At 40.3% G+C, this 23,632-nt stretch overlaps 1 pseudogene; it reads right to left on the bottom strand.

Annotated features, from left to right (window-relative positions):
- LOC115140658 (cytochrome P450 1A1-like) overlaps positions 1-23,632 on the bottom strand; it is a 30,352-nt pseudogene that overhangs the window by 3,909 nt on the left and 2,811 nt on the right.

Below are 23,632 nucleotides of genomic sequence, written 5' to 3' on the forward strand. Positions count from 1 at the left end.
TTTCAGCGCGATCTGCGTCAGAAATAGGAACGACTTCTATTTTAGCCCTTGGCATCGCAGACGCTCGTTGGCGCGCGCGAGCAGTGTGGGTGCAATAATTGAATAACATGGATTTCTACATTTATTTTGCGACGCTCGTGCACGTGACGTGTCCGGTCTGGTCAGCATGTAAGAAGGCTGCCATGTGCTTTTTACTGAGGAGTGGCTTCCGTCTGGCCACTCTACCATAAATGCATGATTGGTGGAGTGCTGCAGAGATGGTTGTCCTTCTGGAAGTTTCTCCCATCTCCACAGAGAAACTCTAGAGCTCAGTCAGAGTGATCATCAAGTTCTTGGTCACCTCCCTGACCAAGGCCTTTCTCCCCTGATTGCTCAGTCTGGCCGAGCAACCAGCTCTAGGAAGATTCTTGGTGGTTCCAAACTTCTTCCATTTAAGAATGATGGAGGCAACTGTGTTCTTGGGGACCTTAAATGCTGCAGACATTTTCTGGTACCCTTCCCCAGATCTTTGCCTCAACACAATCCTGTCTCGGAGCTCTACGGACTATTCCTTCGACCTCATGGCTTTGTTTTTTGCTCTGACATGCACTGTCAACTGTGGGACCTTATATAGACAGGTTTGTGCCTTTCCAAATAATGTTTAATCAATTGAATTTACCACAGGTGGACTCCAATCAATTTGTATAAACATCTCAAGGATGATCAATGGAAACAGGTCACACGGTTCATTGGATCAGTCTAAAACTGTGCACATACACTGCTGCCATCTAGTGGCAAAAATCTAAATTGCAGCTAGGCTGGAATAGTACATTATGGCCTTTCTCTTGCATTTCAAAGATGATGGTACAAAAAAGTACATAAGAACGGTTGTTTTTTCCTTTGTATTATATTTGACCAGATCTATTGTGTTATATTCTTCTACATTCCTTTCACATTTCCACAAACTTCAATTTAATCCATTTTAAAATAAGGTTGTAACTTACCGTGTGGAAAAAGTTAAGGGGTCTGAACACTTTCCGAAGGCACTGTAAAAACATTTTTGACTGCACAGGGCCTTTAAGCATCCCTGTTCGAACCATTCTCTTTTCCAGGCTGATCCAGTCAGCCATTGACGGCTTCAAATCAAACCAAATCAAATGTTATTTGTCACATGCACCGAATACAATAGGTGTAGACCTTACAGTGAAATGCTTACTTACGAGCCCCTAAACGTGTGTATCTTTGCGTACGGTCAGACGGGCTCCGGAAAGACCTAAGGCTGTAACGTAACAAAATGTTGGAAAAAGTCAAGGGGTCTGAATACTTTCTGAATGCACTGTACCTCTCGAGCGTTTCTTTCTACACATCTTTTAACCGGCTGAAGCAATCCTCTCCTCGCATGACGATACGTTGTGTATTTCTCCATCTCTTTCTTTGCTCTTTTCTGTTCAGCCTCCATTGCTGCCACAAACAAAAATGAAAAGGACGGCACAAAATAGCCTAACTCTACCAGCACGTCTCCCTCCTCCATACTTAAAAATGCCAGTCACCAAAAATCACAACAATGTCACTGTCGAAACATTTGCAGTTTTTCCCACATATTAAACATAGTCTTGTCACCAGTTCCACGGCAAATTAAAAAACAACCAAGAACAAACAAGTCTAGTTCGTGCTGGTTGCAGTTCGGCCCAGCACGGTTTGGTTCCTCTCGTAGAAATGCACAAGTGAACAAAAACAGTCATATAAATAAAAGCTCAATGAAATAACTTCACCAATTTAAAAATGGGCAATGTTTTAAAAATAGTTACATAGCCTATATCTATATGGATATAACATGTTTACCTGTAGAATGGAATAGGTTGTAAGACGTGATTCATTTCATTTTGACAGTTCTACCACCTCAACATTGCCCATTTTTTAAACACAGTTAATATCAAGTTGTAGTAAAGTTCCGTTTCAGTCCACATGGGGGCCCTGTGTCACTGTCAGAAGAAGGTGCTTCAGTCAGAAAAACTTTCTCTCAACTCAGCAAGCTAGCCAGCCAATAGCTACCGAAGTGGCTACCAACCAAGCTAGCTACAGAAATGAAACCCATCAAAAACCCACACTCCCTGGAAATAAACACTTTTCCAAATATCATGACTTATATCAACATCCTTACCTTGCCCATTCAATAAATATACTATTAAATAACTCTGACTGACACCGAGTAGCATAAGGATGCTGAGCACTACCACTAGCTAGTTAGCTACCACCAACCCTGCACAAACCTGTGGCTAACTTTGCTATTGCTGCTGCACCTCGACTTTCTGGCTGTTCTGCCTTCTCCACCTCATTCACTGCGGACCGCTCATGCTCAGCTCAACCTGTTCACTTTCTTCCCTCTTTTTTCGGAAGATGTTCCAAATATCCATATTTGCTCTGTGCTATACTGAGCAGAGCGACAGGCGTTTTGCTGAATGATGATATTGACATCTAACCGTTGCTGTAGGGGTGGGGGGGCGTTCAAGGTACGTGAGCAGCCCACAGAGTTGTGATATCTTGACCAATTACAGCAGCTACTGCTTCACTCCAGGGGCTTCTTGCAGTGTCTTCTATTGGGTTTCTACTAGATAACACGGCCACAAAGTCAGATTGCACAGCCACAAAGGCTACAAGAATGAGCCTTTTGGTCTTAATTCAAGGTTAGGATTAGGCATAAGGTTAGCAGTGTGGTTAAGGTTAGGGTTAGGTTTAAAATCATACATTAAGAAGAGAAAGTGTAGAAATGGGTGGGTTTTAACCAGAATAATGACTTTATGGCTGTGTTAACTAGTGGCAACCCTATACTGGCTAGCGCAGTATATTGTATCAAATCAAATACAATTGTACTAGTCGCACACATATTTAGCAGATGTTATTGCAGATGTAGAGAAATTATTGTGTTCCTGGCTCCAACAGTGTAGTAGTATCTAACAATACAGAAATATACACACAAATCTAAACCTTAGAATGGAATTAATAAATATATAAATATATAAATGTGTGTGTGTGAGGGGATGTATAGACATTATGGACAGCATGTGGTTAGAATATGTAGCATATCTGAAGAATACGTGGATAGAATAGTGTATGTGCAAGAATAGTTGAATAGGATGGCCTTGACTAGAATACAGTATAAACATATGAAATGAATTAAACAGTATCTAAGTGTAGCCGATGTGAAATGGCTAGCTAGTTGGCAGTGGTGCGCGCTAGTGGCGTTTCAATTGGTGACGTCACTTGCTCTGAGACCTTGAAGTAGTGGTTCCCCTTGCCCTGCAAGGGCCGCAGCTTTTGTGGAGCGATGGGTAATGATGCTTCGAGGAAGTGTGCAGAGCGTCCCTGGTTCGCGCCCATGTCGGGCGAGGGGACGGACGTAAAGTCTATACTGTTACATAAACATTGGACGTAAAGTCTATACTGTTACATAAACATTATTAAAGTGACCAGTGTTCCATTTCTATGTACAGTACATAGGGCAGCAGCCTCTAAGGTGCAGGGATGAGTAGCCAGGTGGTAGCCGGCTAGTGACAGTGACTAAGTACAGGGCAGGGTACCGGGTGGAGGCCGGCTAGTGATGGCTATTTAACAGTCTGATGGCCTTGAGATAGAAGCTGTTTTTCAGTCTCTCAGTCCCAGCTTTGATGCACCTTGCCTTCTGGATGATAGCGGGGTGAACAGGCCATGGCTCGGGTGGCTGAGGTCCTTGATTATCTTCTTGGCCTCACTTTGACACCAGGTGCTGTAGATGTCCTGAATGGCAGGCAGTGTGCTCCCGGTGATCTGTTGAGCTGACCGCAACACCCTCTGGAGAGCTTTGCGGTTGCGGACGATGCAGTTGCTGTACCATGCGGTGATACAGCCCGACAGGATGCTCTCAATGGGGCATCTGTAAAAGTTTGTGAGGGTCTTATATTTTATTGTTTATTTTTGTCATAAAAATATGTCTGTAAAATATGTATTTTCTATTCTGCATAGCACAAGTGAATTGTGGTTATGGAAACTCAAATCAAAAAAAAAAAAAAAGTATTTTTATTATAATTATTTTACCATCTAAAGGTTCAGGGCTGGATCAAAAACATCCGGGGCTGAAGCCCCAGAAGCCCAGGCCTAACGATGCCACTGCCTGGGCTTGCTTTAAGGTTATGTCCTGGGCAGAGCCAAAACAGCCTTATGGCTAGCGGAACCCCTCGACAACATTCCGCTGAAAAGGCAGTGCGCGAAATTCAAAAAATATATTTTTTAAATATGTAACTTTCATACATTAACAAGTGCAATACACCAAATGAAAGATATACTTCTTGTTAATCTACCCATCGTGTCCGATTTCAAAAAGGCTTTACAGCGAAAGCACAACATATGATTATATTAGGTCAGAGCCTAGTCACAAAAACACACACAGCCATTTATCAGCCAAAGAGAGGAGTCACAAAAAGCAGAAATAGGGATAAAATGAATCACAAACCTTTGATGATCTTCATCAGATGACACTCATAGGACTTCATGTTACACAATACATGTATGTTTTGTTCGAAAAAGTGCATATTTATATCCAAAAATCTCAGTTTACATTGGCGTGTTACGTTCAGTAATGTTTTGCTTCCAAAACATCCGGTGATTTTGCAGAGAGCCACATCAATTTACAGAAATAGTGATCATAAACCTTAAAATAAGATACAAGTGTTATTCACAGAATTAGAAATATACTTATCCTTAATGCAACCGCTGTGTCAGATTTCAAAAAAACTTTACGGAAAAAAGCAAACCATGCAATAATCTGAGTATGGCGCTCAGACAACAAATCAAGCCATACAGATATCCGCCATGTTGGAGTCAACAGAAGTCAGAAATAGCATTATAAATATTCACTTACCTTTGATGATCTTCATCAGAATGCACTCCCAGGAATCCCAGTTCCACAATAAAAGTTTGATTTGTTCGATAAAGTTCATCTTTATGTCCAAATACCTCTTTTTGTTTGCGCGTTTAGCCCAGTAATCCAAATACTCAATGCGCTTAGTTCAGACGAAAAGTCAAACATTTCCGTTACAGTCCATAGAAACATGTCAAACGAAGTATAGAATCAATCTTTAGGATGTTTTTATCATAAATCTTCAATAATGTTCCAACCGGAGAATTCCTTTGTCTTCAGAAATTAAATGGAACTCAAGCTAACTCTCATGTGAACGCGCGTGACCAGCTCGTGGCACTTTGACAGACCACTGACTCAATCCCCTCTCAATCGCCCATCCTTTACAGTAGAAGCATCAAACGAGGCTCTAAATACTGTTAACATCTGGTGGAAGCCTTAGGAAGTGCAATATGACCCCATAGACACTGTATATTCGATAGGCCAAGAGTTGAAAAACTACACACCTCAGATTTCCCACCTCCTGGTTGGATTTTTCTCAGGTTTTCGCCTGCTATTTCTCCTGTTATACTCACAGACATCATTAAAACAGTTTTAGAAACGTCAGAGTGTTTTCTATCTAAATCTACTAACAATATGCATATATTAGCAGGCTGTTTACTCTGGGGATGCTTTTCATCCAAACATGAAAATGCTGCCCCCTATCCCAAACAGGTTTTAAGCTAGTGCTACAGTGCTTTAGGAGGAGAGCACTAGTGCTAACACAGCCTCTATCATTACAGTGTTTATCCCTGGTCAAAACATTGCCTGAAACAGTATAGTGTAAGAAGAACATGTGGCGACCTGTCATTCAAATGGTACCAAGAATATGCATATCCTTGCTTCAGGGCAGTTAGATTTGGGTATGTCATTTTAGGCAAAAAATTGAGAGGTTTTTAAGGATTAATTTTCCCTTGCCAAAGATAATTGTTTTAAGGGTGAGTCATAGAGCCCCTCAAACATTTCCATAGAGACAACCTGATTCACATCTCGTCAAAGAGATCGCATTTATTTTGGAGGATCACAAAATAGAACTTCTACATTCAAGAGAGGAAAAACAAATTGATTCAGAAAATAATAAAACACGTTTCTTTCAGTTACTTTTTTCTCAACTTGTTTCTATTACTTTCAAGCACGTCAAGCTAATTTACAGAGTAGGTAGCTTGTTAGCCAGCTAGCTTTGTAACCATGAATTATGCACCTTCCATTGTTTAGCTAAGTAGCTAGCTAGCTACTAGCTAGTTGGTGGATATTTTTGAATCCAGGGCAGAGGAAAGCAACAGTCACCTCCACAAATGCTGTTTACATTGATATCCATACTGAATGAAGCACTTAAGGGACTTCATGGGCACCCTTAACTTTTTCCACTTAATTTAAGGGGGAAATTTGCCCTAAAATGTTTTTTGCAACTTACTTAAGGGAAAGATAAGGCTCAAATAAACTTCAGATGTTTTATGCAACTGGGCCCTGGTACTCAGCACTCTCTTGTCCCTCTAATCACACTGACATCAATGCAAATGTAATCAAATCAAACACTTCATGAGAGCCCATGAGCTCATGTTGCACTACATTTCTATAGGCTATGCTATTAAAAATAGGAGGATCCCATCAGCTTACTATAGGCTAGGCCTACTATATTTATTTCTCAACTTTCCTAATATTAAGCACATTGCTTTGCTTTAAAACAGGATTATAGCCTACGTGTCTGGCATGAAAAATAACCGTGGGAAAAGCTTCCTCTATTCGCTATTTACTGTAAGTGGATAGACATGTATTTTGTTTCCCCTGCCCCTGTTCCGAGACAGGTGCATGATCATGGTCAATTCTAAATCAAAACAAATTTCACACATATATGATTTAGTATATGTAAAAACAAGATTAAATTAAGAATAGTCTAATGGGTGACAATATTAGTATTAGCCACTTGTGAATGATGCCCAGCTTGTGTGCAGTAAGGCAAGAAACAGTACATGCCTTTTTTAACCTGTTATGGCGAAAACACAACATATGTTTATGTTAGACCACCACCAAATCAAAGGAAAAACGCAGCCATTTTTTCCAGCCAAAGATAAAATCACAAAAGCGGGATTAGAGATAAAATGAATCACTAACCTTTTGAAAATCATATGTCATATGACATGTTACACAGTACAATTATGTTTTGTTCGATAACATGCATTTTTATATCCACAAATCTCGGTTTACATTGACGCCATGTTCAGAAATTCCTCCAAAATATCCGGAGGAATTATAGAAAGCTACGCCAGATAACAGAAATACTCATCATAAACTTTGACTAAAGATACATGTTCTACCTAAAATTAAAGATACACTGGTTCTTAATGCAACCGCTGTGTCAGATTTTTTTAAAACGTTACGGAAAAAGCCTAACATTGCAATAATCTGAGACGGCGCTCAGACGTAACAGTATTTCTCCGCCATGTTGGAGTCAACAGAAATACGAAATTACAACATAAATATTCCCTTACCTTTGATGATATTTCATCAGAATGTAGTGCAAGGAGTCCTAGTTCCAAAATAAATCGTTGTTTTGTTCCATAATGTCCAATACTCGTGTCCAAGTAGCTGCATTTGCTATCCCTTTCAGTTCACGTGCCCAGAAACTGACTGCTGGTCCAAGATAACTCGCACGAAAACTTCCAAAAGATATATTCCAGGTCGAATAAACTGGTCAAACTAAGTAGAGAATCAATCTTCAGGATGTTATTATCATATATATCCAATAACGTTCCAACCGGATCATACGTTTTCATCTGGAGCCAAATGGAACAGCGGTAGCACCCACAGAGAAATACGCCACAGGAAAATGGTATTCTGTAGGGACACTGACTATTTCCCCTCCCATTAGGTCAAAGTTCACAGCAAATGCTCCATTCCACTTTCTACTGAATGAGGACATCTAATGGAAGGCGTATGAAGTGCTTCCAGATCCATATCTTGTTGGGAAAGGAGGGGGCGATGACGTCAAAGTTGTCCCAACTTTCAGAATTTCACTTCTTGTTTGGAAGATTGCCTGCCCTATACTCACAAACATAATTCAAACAGTTTTAGAAACTTGTGTTGTGTTTTCTATCCAATAGTAATAATAATATGCATATATTAGCAATCTAGGACAGAGTTTGATGCAGTTCACTATGGGCACGCAATTCATCCAAAGTGAAAATACTGCCCCCTATCCTCAACAAGTTTTAATACTTTTTGAAATCATAGTCGCAAACCTCATGTAGCCTAGGCCTTAGGTCTATATGTTTTGATAAGGTTTGTATCACAACTAAAGTGGCCAAATAACTTCTCAAAATTAAGCACATTAATCCACTTTACAACCTGTGTAGAGCCTAACTGACATACGCGGCTCATGAGTTTCAAGTTTGGGGAAGATCATATTCACCACAAATGCACCTTTATAGTAAAGCATTACATGCATAACTGCATTCCCACTAATTGATTGCAATTTGGAACATTCACGCTTATAGCCTGCTAGCGTGTGCGCGTTTCCGCGCTTATAATGTGAAGAAATACCCTAATGGTTTTTCAGCATTTAAGCTAAACATTCTGATCTGTTGCATCAGCCTTATTGCTTTTAAAAGGTTATTTGATGCGAGTGGTTATTTGATGCGAGTGGCATCCCACAACTGTCCCAGAGTGTGTTTGGAATATTTATTTCTCGCACAGAAGGACAAGTTCACCAATAGAATAGGTCAACTTTTGTACTATGGGGGATAGTAGATTGACATAGGCTAGTGCTTCTGCTGTTTGTTAGTAATCATCTTGTTGACTGACGAAAAGTAAATGTGGACAGTTCTTTTAACATCTTGCTATGCGCAGTAGCATCCTCAATGTGGCTGTCTTCACTTGGCTGTCTTCACTCGTACTCTACTTCGGGGCTGAGAAGGACCCAATCACGTGACTGCATTGGCTAATAAGAATTGAGATATCTGAGAGAGCCATGTGAGTAAGAGGTGCTTCGGTGCACGGCTGCAGGGAGAGGGGAATTATAATTATTATACTTTGGCTGCAAAAGGCCTGGATTTTTAAGGGGATATTATGGCCACACAAGGGGGATGCCGCAGGAAATTCGAGGCCTGGTGAGAAATGTATGAAGTGCTTGTCAAATTGTGAATGAGAGGCTGATGAAGTGTGTGTAGTCTTCACAATAAAACAAAGCAGAGCTCATGCCTTTCATGCGGCTTAGAATGTATTAAAAATCAAAACACAGACCAACGTTTCTATCACAACTAAAGTTGCATAAATAACTCTAAATTAAGCATATAGGAGGACCTGTTTCTTTGTTAACACAGAAAAGCTGCATTCCCTCAGGAATTGTTCTATTTTATTCAGTTAGGTTCTGTTGTATTCTTAATACTATAAAATAATTTAAGAGAATGCTATGGAATTCTAAGCAAATCTTGTCAGCTTAATGAACTAGTTTAGCCCACAGCCATAATGGCATAGCCAGATCAGGGCCTAACATAAGGACAACTCAGAATATACTATTCTGTTCTTCTGAAAATAGACTACTTTTTCTTCATATCATGTTTCTTTAGACCTGTGTAAAATAACTAATGGATTTATTGTGATAGTGTGGGCTATATTAAATGGATTTATTAGACTTTTTCAAATGTAGATGTTCCAAAGTGGCTTGTAGACTATGCACGGAAATCAGGAGATGCTAAATGTGTTTATGTTAATAAGTTGTTCCGATGATTAAAAATCAGAGGGTGAACATATCTTGAAAGACTTTGGTTACAAGCAGGACTAATGCCGCGTTCACATGCTAGTTCACATGCTAGGAACTCTGAAACTCTGAGAATCTGACATTTCAGAGTTTCCTAGTTCCGATTAGCATGTGAGTGAGGCATAACGTAATGCCGACGTAATCTTTTAGGGAGAGGTAACCAATCATGTTTGCAATTGAGATCAACTGTGCAGGTGAATTTATTGCGTATTGATGGTTTAATATGACATCATATGGCGATAATCCAGTGCCATCTATGGTTGCAATAGGCCAATTGTTATTTGATTATATTCCAATGTAAACTGTAGGCTGTAAAGTCCATGGAGAACAAGAGCACCTCCTCCCAGCTGCCCACTGCACTGAGGCTAGGTAACACGGTCACCACTGATAAATCCATGATAATCGAACATTTCAATAAGCATTTCTCAACGGCTGGCCATGCCTTCCTTCTGGCTACTCCAATCCCGGGCCAACAGCGCCCCCCTCAAGCGGTCATACACCACGTTCAAAGGGGTGACACCCTACACCCAAACTGTTACAGACCTGCCTTGCCTATCTAAAGTCTTCGAAAGCCAAGTTAATAAACAGATCACTGACCATTTCGAATCCCACCGTACCTTCTCCGCTGTGCAATCCGGCTTCCGAGCCGGTCACAGGTGCACCTCAGCCACGTTCAAGGTACTAAACGATATCATAACCGCCATCAACAAAAGACAGTACTGTGCAGCCGTCTTCATCGACCTAGCCAAGTCTTTCAACTCTGTCAATCACCGTATTCTTATCGGCAGACTCAATTACTTTGCAGACAGAGTTCAGTGTGTCAAATCAGAGGGCATGTTGTCCGGACCTCTGGCAGTCTCTATGGGGGTACCACAGGGTTCAATTCTCGGGCCGACTCTTTTCTCTGTATATATCAAAGATTTCACTCTTGCTGCGGGCGATTCCCTGATCCACCTCTACGCAGGCGACACCATTCTGTATACTTCCGGCCCTTCCTTGGACACGGTGCTAACTAACCTCCAAACGAGCTTCAATGCCATACAACACTCATTCCGTGGCCTCCAACTGCTCTTAAACGCTAGTAAAACCAAATGCATGCTTTTCAACCATTTGCTGCCCGCACCCGCCCGCCTGCCTAGCATCACCACCCTGGACAGTTACGACCTAGGATATGTGGACAACTATAAATAGCTAGGTGTCTGGCTAGACTGTAAACTCTCCTTCCAGACTCATATTAAACATCTCCAATCAAAAATCTAATCTAGAATCGGCTTTCTATTTCGCAACAAAGCCTCCTTCACTCACGCCACCAAACTTACCCTAGTAAAAGTGACTATCCTACCGATCCTCGACTTCAGCGATGTCATCTGCAAATAGCTTCCAACACTCTACTCAGCAAACTGGATGCAGTCTATCAGAGTACCATCCGTTTTGTTACCAAATCACCTTATTCCACCCACCACTGCGACCTGTATGCTCTAGTCGGCTGGCACCTCGCTACATATTCGTCGCCAGACCCACTGACTCCAGGTCATCTATAAGTCTATGCTAGGTAAAGCTCCGCCTTATCTCAGTTCACTGGTCACGATAACAACACCCACCCGTAGCACACGTTCCAGCAGGTATATCTCACTGATCATCCCCAAAACCAACACCTCATTTGGCCGCCTTTCCTTCCAGTTCTCTGCTGCCAGTGACTGGAACGTATTGCAAAAATCGCTGAATAATTTTATTTCCCTCACCAACTTTAAACATCAACTATCTGAGCAGCTAACCGATCGCTGCAGCTGTACATGGTCCATCTGTAAATAGCCCACCCAATCTATCTACCTCATCCCCATACTGTTTTTATTTTCTTTACTTTTCTTCTCTTGTGCACACCAGTATCTCTACTTGTACATCATCATCTGTTCATTTATCACTCCAGTGTTAATCTGCTAAATTGTAATTATTCGCTCCTATGGCCTATTTATTGCCTACCTCCTCATGCCTTTTGCACACACTGCATATAGACTTTCTTTTTTCTACTGTGTCATTGACTTGTTTATTGTGTTATTGGCTCGTTTATTGTTTACTCCATGTGTAACTCTGTGTTGTTGTCTGTGTCACACTGTTTTGCTTTATCTTGGCCAGGTCGCAGTTGCAAATGAGAACTTGTTCTCAACTAGCCTACCTGGTTAAATAAAGGTGAAATTAAATAAATAAATAAAAGGCTACCCGTTAGCCTATCCATTGTCAGATAATAAAAGTTGTGAAAACCAGTAACAGGCTACTGTTTGTTTCCCTAGCTGAGTTGATGAGCTGATTTGGGCCATCAGTTGATTGACAGCTGATTGAACAGCTGATTTCACCATCCCCACTCCAGCAGTGCACGCCATCCCTGTCTCTTTAATCAGGCGACAATGACTGGATATTATCATTCAAGAATCTGACACTTTTCCGTACCCATGTGTTGTTACAATCCTCCCACTGCTAAATGGCATATTATTAGACATAGCCTATATCGTCATTATATTATACAAGCCTATTATTATTATTAAAATTATTTAGTGGGAAAGAGAGTGGAAAGAAGAGGAAGGTAAGTGGGCCTGATTCAAACCCATAACTACGCTGTTATATGTGTGCTGGGGTCAGCAGCTGTAACCGCTGTAGCACACAGGCAATGAGGCCAGCAATAATGAATTCTGCTTATTGCTTTCTTGAACATATAACAGGGTCCCCCTCCTTTTATTTAAATAAGATGTGTAGTGCTAAAGCAAAAACAAAAATGTGCACCACTTTGGGTCCCTACAGGACAAATTAATGAGTGTGGTGCCATGACTACAATGGTTCATGCCCAGGACGACACAAAACTGGGTATGGAACTGAACTGGCAGCTGGAAGGCTCCCATGTACCATCTCCTGACATTGTGTCCTTGAGCAAGGCACTTAAGCCCCTCAGAATTGCTCTCCACCTAGGGTTGCTGCACTGCAGGGTGTTGGGAAAAGCAGAAGACACATTTCCTTTCTAACCCATGAACAAAAAAGTATCTATTCTCTCCATGTTCTTGTCACAAGAGGACTCTTTCCATATCTCTACACCGACACCGCTGTTAACTATATTGCACCACTGTACAAGTATTCCTGGTATTCTACTACACTGCCATTACTGTATGTAGGGCTACTATTTAATTGTGCAATGTAAACTATCCTGTACTATGCCTATTTAAATATTCCACACTGTGAAAGACTTACTGTGCCTACTTTGAATATTATTGTGAATGACTTGTTTATGGTGAAATATCCTGATATTGTGAGATACTAATACGTCACATTATAACATGTTTACTTTGCCATCAAATGAGAGAGCTGAAATGAGAAGGCTAAAACAATACCTTTGAACTTGAGATGGGTTAAATGGAATTATAACTGAAATATGAACACTGACAGGCCTGTAACATCTCTCATGTAACCTTATATGAAATTAACTTCTGCAGAATTAAGTATTTCTTGCAGTACAATGATACACCAAATGTTATTTATTTGTCTCAGAAAAAGGAGTGGAGCAATATGGTAAGATGTATTTCTTTCAGTATGTCGGGCAAATGCAAATACTTCAGAGGACGTGGGCTACTTGGCCTGGAAGGTGGTGAAAAGCAGCAGGCTGTTGTAATGCGATATATTCGTTTCTCACAATATCACAATCTTTCACAATAAACAAGTAATTCACAATATACTAAAAGTATGCATTGTAATAGAGACATTGTTCTTCACAGTGTGAAATATTTAAGTAGGCATATGTGAGTGTCTTATTCAGTGATTAATCATTTTACATAACAGCTGACAGTATTTCAACCACGTAAAATATGCATCAGAAACATGGATTTTCACTGGTTTTAATCTGAAAATGATTGCAAGGGAAGAATATGTAGGCTACCCTGTTAGAGCCCATTTGTTTTCTCCCCGGGCCCATTGAGAGGAGTAACATTGAAAGAGAAAGCTTTACAGGTGTCAGCTAGATGATTGACACGTTAATTCTAGTATTATCATTCATTTGTCTTCTAAGTCAAGAAGTGATAGAGGAAAATATAGTTTAGATGATCAATTATGTATACATTAATGATTAGAACCCTTCTATGCTAATACTTATGTTATGATTTGAAAAGTATGGGTTCTTAATTGTACTGTTACTGAAAATGTAAGCAGAAATGAATTGTGTCTGTGTCTCCTGGGAAAGTTTGAGAAAAAGGGATAAGATCGTTTTTCAAACAGATAAGAATGTTTTGGTTGGATTCCATTAGGGGAGAGAAGTATATCCTTTAGACAGGTTGGAATGTAGATTTATGAGGGGAGTGAAACTATCTCCAAGACTGAATACTAAGCCATTGTAAGGCTGGGAGAGGGTGTGAAACTGATGACGTCATTTTATGTTCACTTTCTTTAAAATGTCATGTTCTTTGTATTTTGGGTCAGTACTCTCTCGTAATAAACGCTGTTACCTTTGGCTTTTAAGACTGGTCTCATTCTACTTCATGCATAATTAATGAACTTATAATTCATTAATGAATTAGAAATTAGTGCTAATTGATTTTGGCAATTAAAGAATAAAAGGAATTTAGAATTCCTCTATCAAGAAGTTATGAGGGAAGAGAAGCTGCAGGCCTAGTGTAGGCATATTTGACTAGACAAGATGACTAAAATAGCCTGTCAAATTTTGGAATTTATAAGCAGATAAATATAAAAATGTGGCTTCGGAGTACATTTTTTCCCTACGGCCCTGTGAAAACAAATTGTACTTTGCTGCTTGTAACATGCACTTGGCAGCTAGCTAGCCGGAGGTAGAGTGGGGCCATGCATTCTAAATTAGTTTGTTATTTTTGACCTTCCCAAAAAGGTCTATAGCTTAACTCAGCTGCCCCCTGGCGGCGATTCTAAATATGAAATATTTATTAAAATCCTTCTGCTAAAGGATAATTTTCCTCCGGTGGTGAAATGGGTCAAATTTAGATCCGACATCTGTAGACCTCCCTTTTTCTTCAATGGGGCGATCCTAATGGCTCAGTATTTTTTTTAACCACACTGTACCCCTCAAGTGTTTTCTGCCGCATTAGCCTTCTGATTCGCTTTGTGCCTTCCTGCTGTATTGGCCCAATCAGATCAGAGCTGCTTCTACACATGCTCACCCTAGTTTGTTATTCTTAATAACTCCAGAGTTTAATAGATACTATGAGCTCTGCTGACTAGAACTAAGTGAGAGACAAATGGGTTGATCAGAGAGCAGAGGGAACAGGCAGAGAAATTGGGTGAGCGTAGGGGGGTCGCGTTCCCTGGAGAGTATGGCAGCTATTTTGCTGATTAACAACCCTTATTTCACCCGCCCAAACGATCTCTCTGCTGTAACAGACATATTTGGAGTCTCCTATGACAGCACAGAGGCAAATTAATTATCCTATGGCTTTAACATTTAACAGGATTTATCATGGAGAAGATAGCATGGAGCCTGAACATGAAACCAGTTCAACTTTGAGTTGTTTCTTGAAGAATATTATTTATAGATGATACAGCTGTATTAAAGCTACAGTCTGGGTTTTGAAAAACAACAAAACGGCCACCCTGCCACTTGTTTTGGTAAACCAGGAACTGTAGTGATGCCTCTTGCACTGAGCTGCAGTGCCACTGCGCCACTCGTGAGCCCCAAAATGGCTTCACTGCTGTGACATCCGTGAATTATTCTCTAAACATATACTGGAAATCAGATACTCATCTTATTCAAACGTATTGTCATGGCTTTTCAGTTCTAGTTTTATCTAAAATATATATATATATTAAAATAGAACATCACATGATCCAAATTTTAATTTCTCAGACGTGTGTCTTCTGTCCTCTTAACCTCCCTGGAATAAGTCTGATAGATCCAAAGACTGTGTCTAATCGGTCTGTTGGAGAGACGGGAGAGCATTTGGTAAAAAGGCGATTCTACTCTATCTATGAGTAGCTCCGGAAACTACTTCAGATGGGGATTGGGGAGAGAAAGGGAGATAGAGAGATCTCTTTAAACCCCGGAGTTACAGATGAAGAGGAGGGGAAGAGTGAGACGGGTAGGAATGAACCCTGAGTGAACGCTGCGTGGTGCCTAAGGCTCTTATCTAAAACAACACTCCCCGTCTTCCTAAGCATTTAGTTGTGATTAATAACCAGATAGGGGTTTAAATAAAAGGCATTTCTAAACTCATTCCACTTGATGAAGGTAGAAGGACCAATCACCATCCCTAATAGTGAAAATAATACTGGGGATGACCCTGTACAATACTCTTTTCCAAATCTTGGAATGCATAGATATTCTTTCATTGTATTCAGATATCATGAAAGTACTTAAAGTTATATATAGAATAGGCTGATCTTAAACCACTAAAATAGCACATAACATGCTTCTAGGTAAATCTGGACAAATCCTTGGATATGGCTACTTACTGTGTATGGCTACTCACTGTGTATTGGCTCAACTCTGTCTTGACTCTGACAGCTTTGCATTACAGGGATAATGACGCCACTGCCACTGACGGTCAAAACCAGTTGGAGTAAAACGACAACCAACCAGTGATGACCACCATAAGAGAGTTGTGTTCATTAGGGCACACAATGGAAAATGTTTTGCAACTTGGAAACAGAAATTCGCATTTCTTATATTTTTATTTACTCCTTTTTCTCCCCAATTTCTTGGTATCAATTGGTAGTTACAGTCTTGTCTCATCGCTGCAAGTGAGACGCATACAGATAACACTCACGTGTCATGATCAACTTGATACGGATTGACGAAGACAAGTGTCCTTAGGAATGAAGTATGCATTGAGTGTGACATTTTCTGTGGTACTAAAGGGAGGAAAAGGAGGACAAAAGAGACCAACTGAGTGAACATTCCATTCCCAGAGCTAACACTTTGATCTGCACATACTTGCAGACAGGCACCATGCAGAAATATACATTACAAGTTGTTACTGTGAGTGTTATCAGAGCCTCACCCGTGTGGTATGGTGAAGAGGACGCAGGATACGTGATGGAACACCTTGTATATGAAGGCGTCGGGTAAAAGGCATCTTGGTCTTGTCCACAAACCGTGGGAGTCTGGCAGGGCCAATGTGGTCGCCTAAACCATACAAAGGCAACATACTAAATGTCTCGGGTGAAGACAACAAGATACTGTACCTGAAAGTGAAAATGCAGAGAAAAGGATCAGATACATTGCCAAGTCGATCAGAAAAAGTGAGACCCAAGAAGAAAGAAAGACTGTTGGATTATTGCCATCTATTCTGGAGTTCCCATCTTCAAATAAAGGGATGATTTGTGTGATTGTGATTCACGTACGGTGCAATACCCCTGTGTGTGATCCCCTTTGTGTCTGTCTGAGTAGACTGTCCAAATATCCAAAATCTCTCTCTCTCTCTCTCTCTCTCTCTCTCTCTCTCTCTCTCAATTCAATTCAATTCAAGGGCTTTATTGGCATGGGAAACATGTGTTAACATTGCCAAAGCAAGTGAGGTAGACAACATACAAAGTGAATATATAAGGTGAAAAACAACAAAAATGAACAGTAAACATTACACATACAGAAGTTTCAAAACAGTAAAGACATTACAAATGTCATATTATATATATATATATATATATATACAATGTACAAATAGTTAAAGGACACAAGATAAAATAAATAAGCATAAATATGGGTTGTATTTACAATGGTGTTTGTTCTTCACTGGTTGCCCTTTTCTCGTGGCAACAGGTCACAAATCTTGCTGCTGTGATGGCACACTGTGGAATTTCACCCAGTAGATATGGGAGTTTTTCAAAATTGGATTTGTTTTCGAATTCTTTGTGGATCTGTGTGATCTGGGGGAAATATGTATCTCTAATATGGTCATACATTGGGCAGGAGGTTAGGAAGTGCAGCTCAGTTTCCACCTCATTTTGTGGGCAGTGAGCACATAGCCTGTCTTCTCTTGAGAGCCATGTCTGCCTACGGCGGCCTTTCTCAATAGCAAGGCTATGCTCACTGAGTCTGTACATAGTCAAAGCTTTCCTTAATTTTGGGTCAGTCACAGTGGTCAGGTATTCTGCCGCTGTGTACTCTCTGTTTAGGGCCAAATAGCATTCTAGTTTGCTCTGTTTTTTTGTTAATTCTTTCCAATGTGTTAAGTAATTATCTTTTTGTTTTCTCATGATTTGGTTGGGTCTAATTGTGCTGTTGTCCTGGGGCTCTGTAGGGTGTGTTTGTGTTTGTGAACAGAGCCCCAGGACCAGCTTGCTTAGGGACTCTTCTCCAGGTTCATCTCTCTGTAGGTGATGGCTTTGTTATGGAAGGTTTGTGAATCGCTTCCTTTTAGGTGGTTGTAGAATTTAATGGCTCTTTTCTGGATTTTGATAATTAGTGGGTATCGGCCTAATTCTGCTCTGCATGCATTATTTGGTGTTTTACGTTGTACACAGAGGATATTTTTGCAGAATTCTGCGTGCAGAGTCTCAATTTGGTGTTTGTCCCATTTTGTGAAGTCTTGGTTGGTGAGCGGACCCCAGACCTCACAACCATAAAGGGCAATGGGCTCTATGACTGATTCAAGTATTTTTAGCCAAATCCTAATTGGTATGTTGAAATTTATGTTTCTTTTGATGGCATAGAATGCCCTTCTTGCCTTGTCTCTCAGATCGTTCACAGCTTTGTGGAAGTTACCTGTGGCACTGATGTTTAGGCCAAGGTATGTATAGTTTTTTGTGTGCTCTAGGGCAACAGTGTCTAGATGGAATTTGTATTTGTGGTCCTGGTGACTGGACCTTTTTTGGAACACCATTATTATGGTCTTACTGAGATTTACTGTCAAGGCCCAGGTCTGACAGAATCTGTGCATAAGATCTAGGTGCTGCTGTAGGCCCTCCTTGGTTGGTGACAGAAGCACCAGATCATCAGCAAACAGCAGACATTTGACTTCGGATTCTAGCAGGGGGAGGCCGGGTGCTGCAGACTTTTCTAGTGCCCGCGCCAATTCGTTGATATATATGTTGAAGAGGGTGGGGCTTAAGCTGCATCCCTGTCTAACCCCATGACCCTGTGTGAAGAAATGTGTGTGTTTTTTGCCAATTTTAATCTCTCTCTCTCTCTCTCTCTCTCTCTCTCTCTCTCTCTCTCTCTCTCTTCCTAGAACAGCTGAACTCCCATCCATTTTTTATAAAACAAAGGAATGATTCTTAGCAGGTAAAGTAGCAGGTAAAGCAGACACCCAAGCAGACGTACAAAGAGACAAGGTATGAGGAGACAATAAGACCATATAGCGCTATAAGGGCATAAGGTATTCAAGTTTTCTAGAAAGAGTGTTGTTCAGTCAGGGGGAGTGAGGAGGTGTTGTTCCTATACAGGAGGATCTCCTGGTGTGTTGCAAACCTGGATGTCAGGAAACTTGATGTGGTAAAAGAGGCTCCACTGCAAACCAGCTATGACGCTATCGAGTCCTGAAATGTAAAAGTGTACTAAAAACTGTAACATCAGTTACAATCCTCTTTATTACCATCCTCGTATCCATGGTATGATGAGCGCCAACTTAACGAGATTTCCGCAGTGCTGGTCTGTTCAAAGGCATTCTTTAACCAATCCCTGCCAGGCATAGAGATCCTCCAGAAGAAAAAATGAACTCATCTGGATTTGAGGGAGTTGGACAGCACTGCTGTGTCCTCATCCTCCTGCCTGCCGCTCCTCACAGAGTGCAACCAGAGCATCTGTGATGTCACGGATACAGTCCTGGAAACACACATATCATCAAAACGTTACTTAAAACACTTTACTTTACACTCTGCTTAATACCTGCAGCTATTAAGATTCAGATGAAATGCACAGGACGAGTCCTAACCTTGCCACGCCAGGTTATATCCGGGTCCTATATATTACATATATACATCCATTACATTTCCATATACACTCACAATCAAATGGAATCCTTTCAAAACTTTGGCACACGACCCACTAATCAAATGTACCTTCAAATTGTGAGAATGAGACTGTAAGTGAGAAATCTTCCAGAAAACATGTGAGCTTCCACCAGATTAATAATTCCTAATTAAAGAGTATGCGCGGGTGTTTTAGACACTGTGCACAAGAACAAACCCTCGTTCGTTATATATTAGTCTGGTCTGTCCTGTCCTAGAGTATAGGTCTCTTATACTGTAGCTTCGATTTCAGCTTCCAACTATTTCCATTTTTCACATATACAACCCGAAGAGGCAAAATCACAAGCAAAAATATGCTTTCCAAAAAGTAACCTTGCTTTTTCCACATGTACCTCTCCTCAAACTATCTCTCCCTCCCATCTCTTCCTTTCTTTTACCCCTGCGTTAAGTCCTTTACTCTCTGTGTATCCCCCCCAGCAAAATCTATCCCTCTGAAAAAAATCCCTCAATGGCTGACTGGTTTTCTGTGCCTCTGTACCAGCCTCTGATAGCACTGATCATATCTAATCTAACGGTTTACTAATCTACCAAGTTCAGCCTCAAAGTCACACATGTAAGCTGAGATGTCTCTCCAGGTTGAGATGTCTGCAAAAACTATCCTCGTCAATTAGTTTTTTTCACTGTATACACATGATAGATTATACACCTCTAGCCCATAGTTTCAATAGCATATCTATCAACTTTTCCAACCCCTGCCTCCAGCTGTAACAGTAGAATGGCTAAATCCCGTTGGATATGTTACCATACATAAATATTGCGATATATCATACTGTCTGTGTTCAGGGTCTGTTCATCCCCAAAAAGTTTATTTTAATATATAACAAGTATACTTAAATATACAAAATATTAAAATAATATACTTTAAATACGAGAGGTATTTTTGTAGTATATCATAAGTATACTATACATTTCATATCTTTACACTTCAACACACTTATTAAAGTTAACTTTATATTGATAGTTGTTTCAGTCTTTTAGTATACTATAAATATACTATCATCTACCTTTACTACACTTATTAAAAGTGTACTTTAAATTAATTGTTTTTCAGGCTTTAAGTTCACTATCATTAAATTATTGGGAGAAAACTGAGGATGGATCAACAACATTGTTGTGATAAAGTAATACTGCAAAAAAAAACTTTTGGGGCCTAAATACAAAGCTACAGTGCCTTGCGAAAGTATTCGGCCCTCTTGAACTTTGCGACCTTTTGCCACATTTCAGGCTTCAAACATAAAGATATAAAACTGTATTTTTTTGTGAAGAATCAACAACAAGTTGGACACAATCATGAAGTGGAACGACATTTATTGGATTTTTCAAACTTTTTTAACAAATCAAAAACTGAATAATTGGGCGTGCAAAATTATTCAGCCCCCTTAAGTTAATACTTTGTAGAGCCACCTTTTGCTGCGGTTACAGCTGTAAGTCGCTTGGGGTATGTCTCTATCAGTTTTGCACATCGAGAGACTGACATTTTTTCACATTCCTCCTTGCAAAACAGCTCGAGCTCAGTGAGGTTGGATGGAGTGCATTTGTGAACAGCAGTTTTCAGTTCTTTCCACCGATTCTCGATTGGATTCAGGTCTGGACTTTGACTTGGCCATTCTAACACATGGATATGTTTATTTTTGAACCATTCCATTGTAGATTTTGCTTTATGTTTAGGATCATTGTCTTGTTGGAAGACAAATCTCCGTCCCAGTCTCAGGTCTTTTGCAGACTCCATCAGGTTTTCTTCCAGAATGGTCCTGTATTTGGCTCCATCCATCTTCCCATCAATTTTAACCATCTTCCCTGTCCCTGCTGAAGAAAAGCAGGCCCAAACCATGATGCTGCCACCACCATGTTTGACAGTGGGGATGTTGTGTTCAGGGTGATGAGCTGTGTTGCTTTTACGCCAAACATAACGTTTTGCATTGTTGCCAAAAAGTTCAATTTTGGTTTCATCTGACCAGAGCACCTTCTTCCACATGTTTGGTGTGTCTCCCAGGTGGCTTGTGGCAAACTTTAAACAACACTTTTTATAGATATCTTTAAGAAATGGCTTTCTTCTTGCCACTCTTCCATAAAGGACAGATTTGTGCAATATACGACTGATTGTTGTCCTATGGACAGAGTCTCCCACCTCAGCTGTAGATCTCTGCAGTTCATTCAGAGTGATCATGGGCCTCTTGGCTGCATCTCTGATCAGTCTTCTCCTTGTATGAGCTGAAAGTTTAGAGGGACGGCCAGGTCTTGGTAGATTTGCAGTGGTCTGATACTCCTTCCATTTCAATATTATCGCTTGCACAGTGCTCCTTGGGATGTTTAAAGCTTGGGAAATCTTTTTGTATCCAAATCCGGCTTTAAACTTCTTCACAACAGTATCTCGGACCTGCCTGGTGTGTTCCTTGTTCTTCATGATGCTCTCTGCGCTTTTAACGGACCTCTGAGACTATCACAGTGCAGGTGCATTTATACGGAGACTTGATTACACACAGGTGGATTGTATTTATCATTAGTCATTTAGGTCAACATTGGATCATCCAGTGATCCTCACTGAACTTCTGGAGAGTTTGCTGCACTGAAAGTAAAGGGGCTGAATAATTTTGCACGCCCAATTTTTCAGTTTTTGATTTGTTAAAAAAGTTTGAAATATCCAATAAATGTCGTTCCACTTCATGATTGTGTCCCACTTGTTGTTGATTCTTCACAAAAAATACAGTTTTATATCTTTATGTTTGAAGCCTGAAATGTGGCAAAAGGTCACAAAGTTCAAGGGGGCCGAATCCTTTCGCAAGGCACTGTATATGTTTGGGGCAAATCCAACACAACACATCACTGAGTAACCGCCTCCTTATTTCAAGCATAGTGGTGGCTGCATTATGGTATGGGTATGCTTTTTTTCTGGGATAAAACGAAACTGGATGGAGTTAAGCACAGGCGAAATTCTAGAGGAAACCCTGCTTCAGACACTGGGAGAGGAATTCACCTTTCAGCAGGACAATAACCTAAAACACAAGGCCAAATCTACACTGGAGTTGCTTACCAAGAAGACAGACTGTTCCTGAGTGGCCAAGTTACAGTTTTGACTTAAATTTGCATGAAAATCTATGGTAAGATTTGAAAATTGATGTATAGCCATGAACACCAACATATTGACAGAGCTTGAATCATTAGGAAAAGAATAAAGGGATAATGTTTCATCATCCAGGTGTGTAAAACTCTTAGAGACTGTAAAGGTTTTCCTCCTCTTCGTCTGAAGAGGAGGTGTAGCAAGGATCGGACCAAGATGCGGCGTGGTAAGTGTCCATGGTTGTTTATTTAAAAACATGAACTGAACACTCAATGAATACAAAACAATAAACGTGAACAAAACCGAAACAGTACCGTGTGGCGAACAAACACAGACACGGAAACAATCACCCACAAACACACAGTGAAACCCAGGCTACCTAAGTATGATTCTCAATCAGAGACAACTAATGACACCTGCCTCTGATTGAGAACCATACTAGGCCGAAACATAGAAATTCCCAAAACCTAGAAAAACAAACATAGACAACCCACCCAACTCACGCCCTGACCATACTAAATAAATACAAAACAAAGGAAATTAAGGTCAGAACGTGACAGAGACTTTCCCAAAAAGACGCTGTAATTGCTGCCAACGGTGTTTCTAGCATATTGACTCATGGAGCTGAAAACTTATGCAACGACTATATTTTAGTTATTTCATTTCTATCAATCTTTTGAAAACAAATAAATATAAATCTTCCACTTTGACATGATAGCATTTTGTGTAGATTGTTGTCAAAAAATGACCAATTACAATTACAAATCCATTTTAATCTCACTTTGTAACAACAAAATGTGAATAAATCCAAGGGGTATGAGTACTTTTACAAGGCACTGTAGTTTCAGTGCCAATAATGAGTTTTGAAGTACTTTCTGAAATTCTGTTCAGAAAAGTGCAAAGTTGACAATGATAACGATTGTTTATTGCACAGTGGAGGAAC

This window comes from Oncorhynchus nerka, linkage group LG13, assembly GCF_034236695.1.
Source record: "Oncorhynchus nerka isolate Pitt River linkage group LG13, Oner_Uvic_2.0, whole genome shotgun sequence".
Classification (NCBI taxonomy): domain Eukaryota; kingdom Metazoa; phylum Chordata; class Actinopteri; order Salmoniformes; family Salmonidae; genus Oncorhynchus; species Oncorhynchus nerka.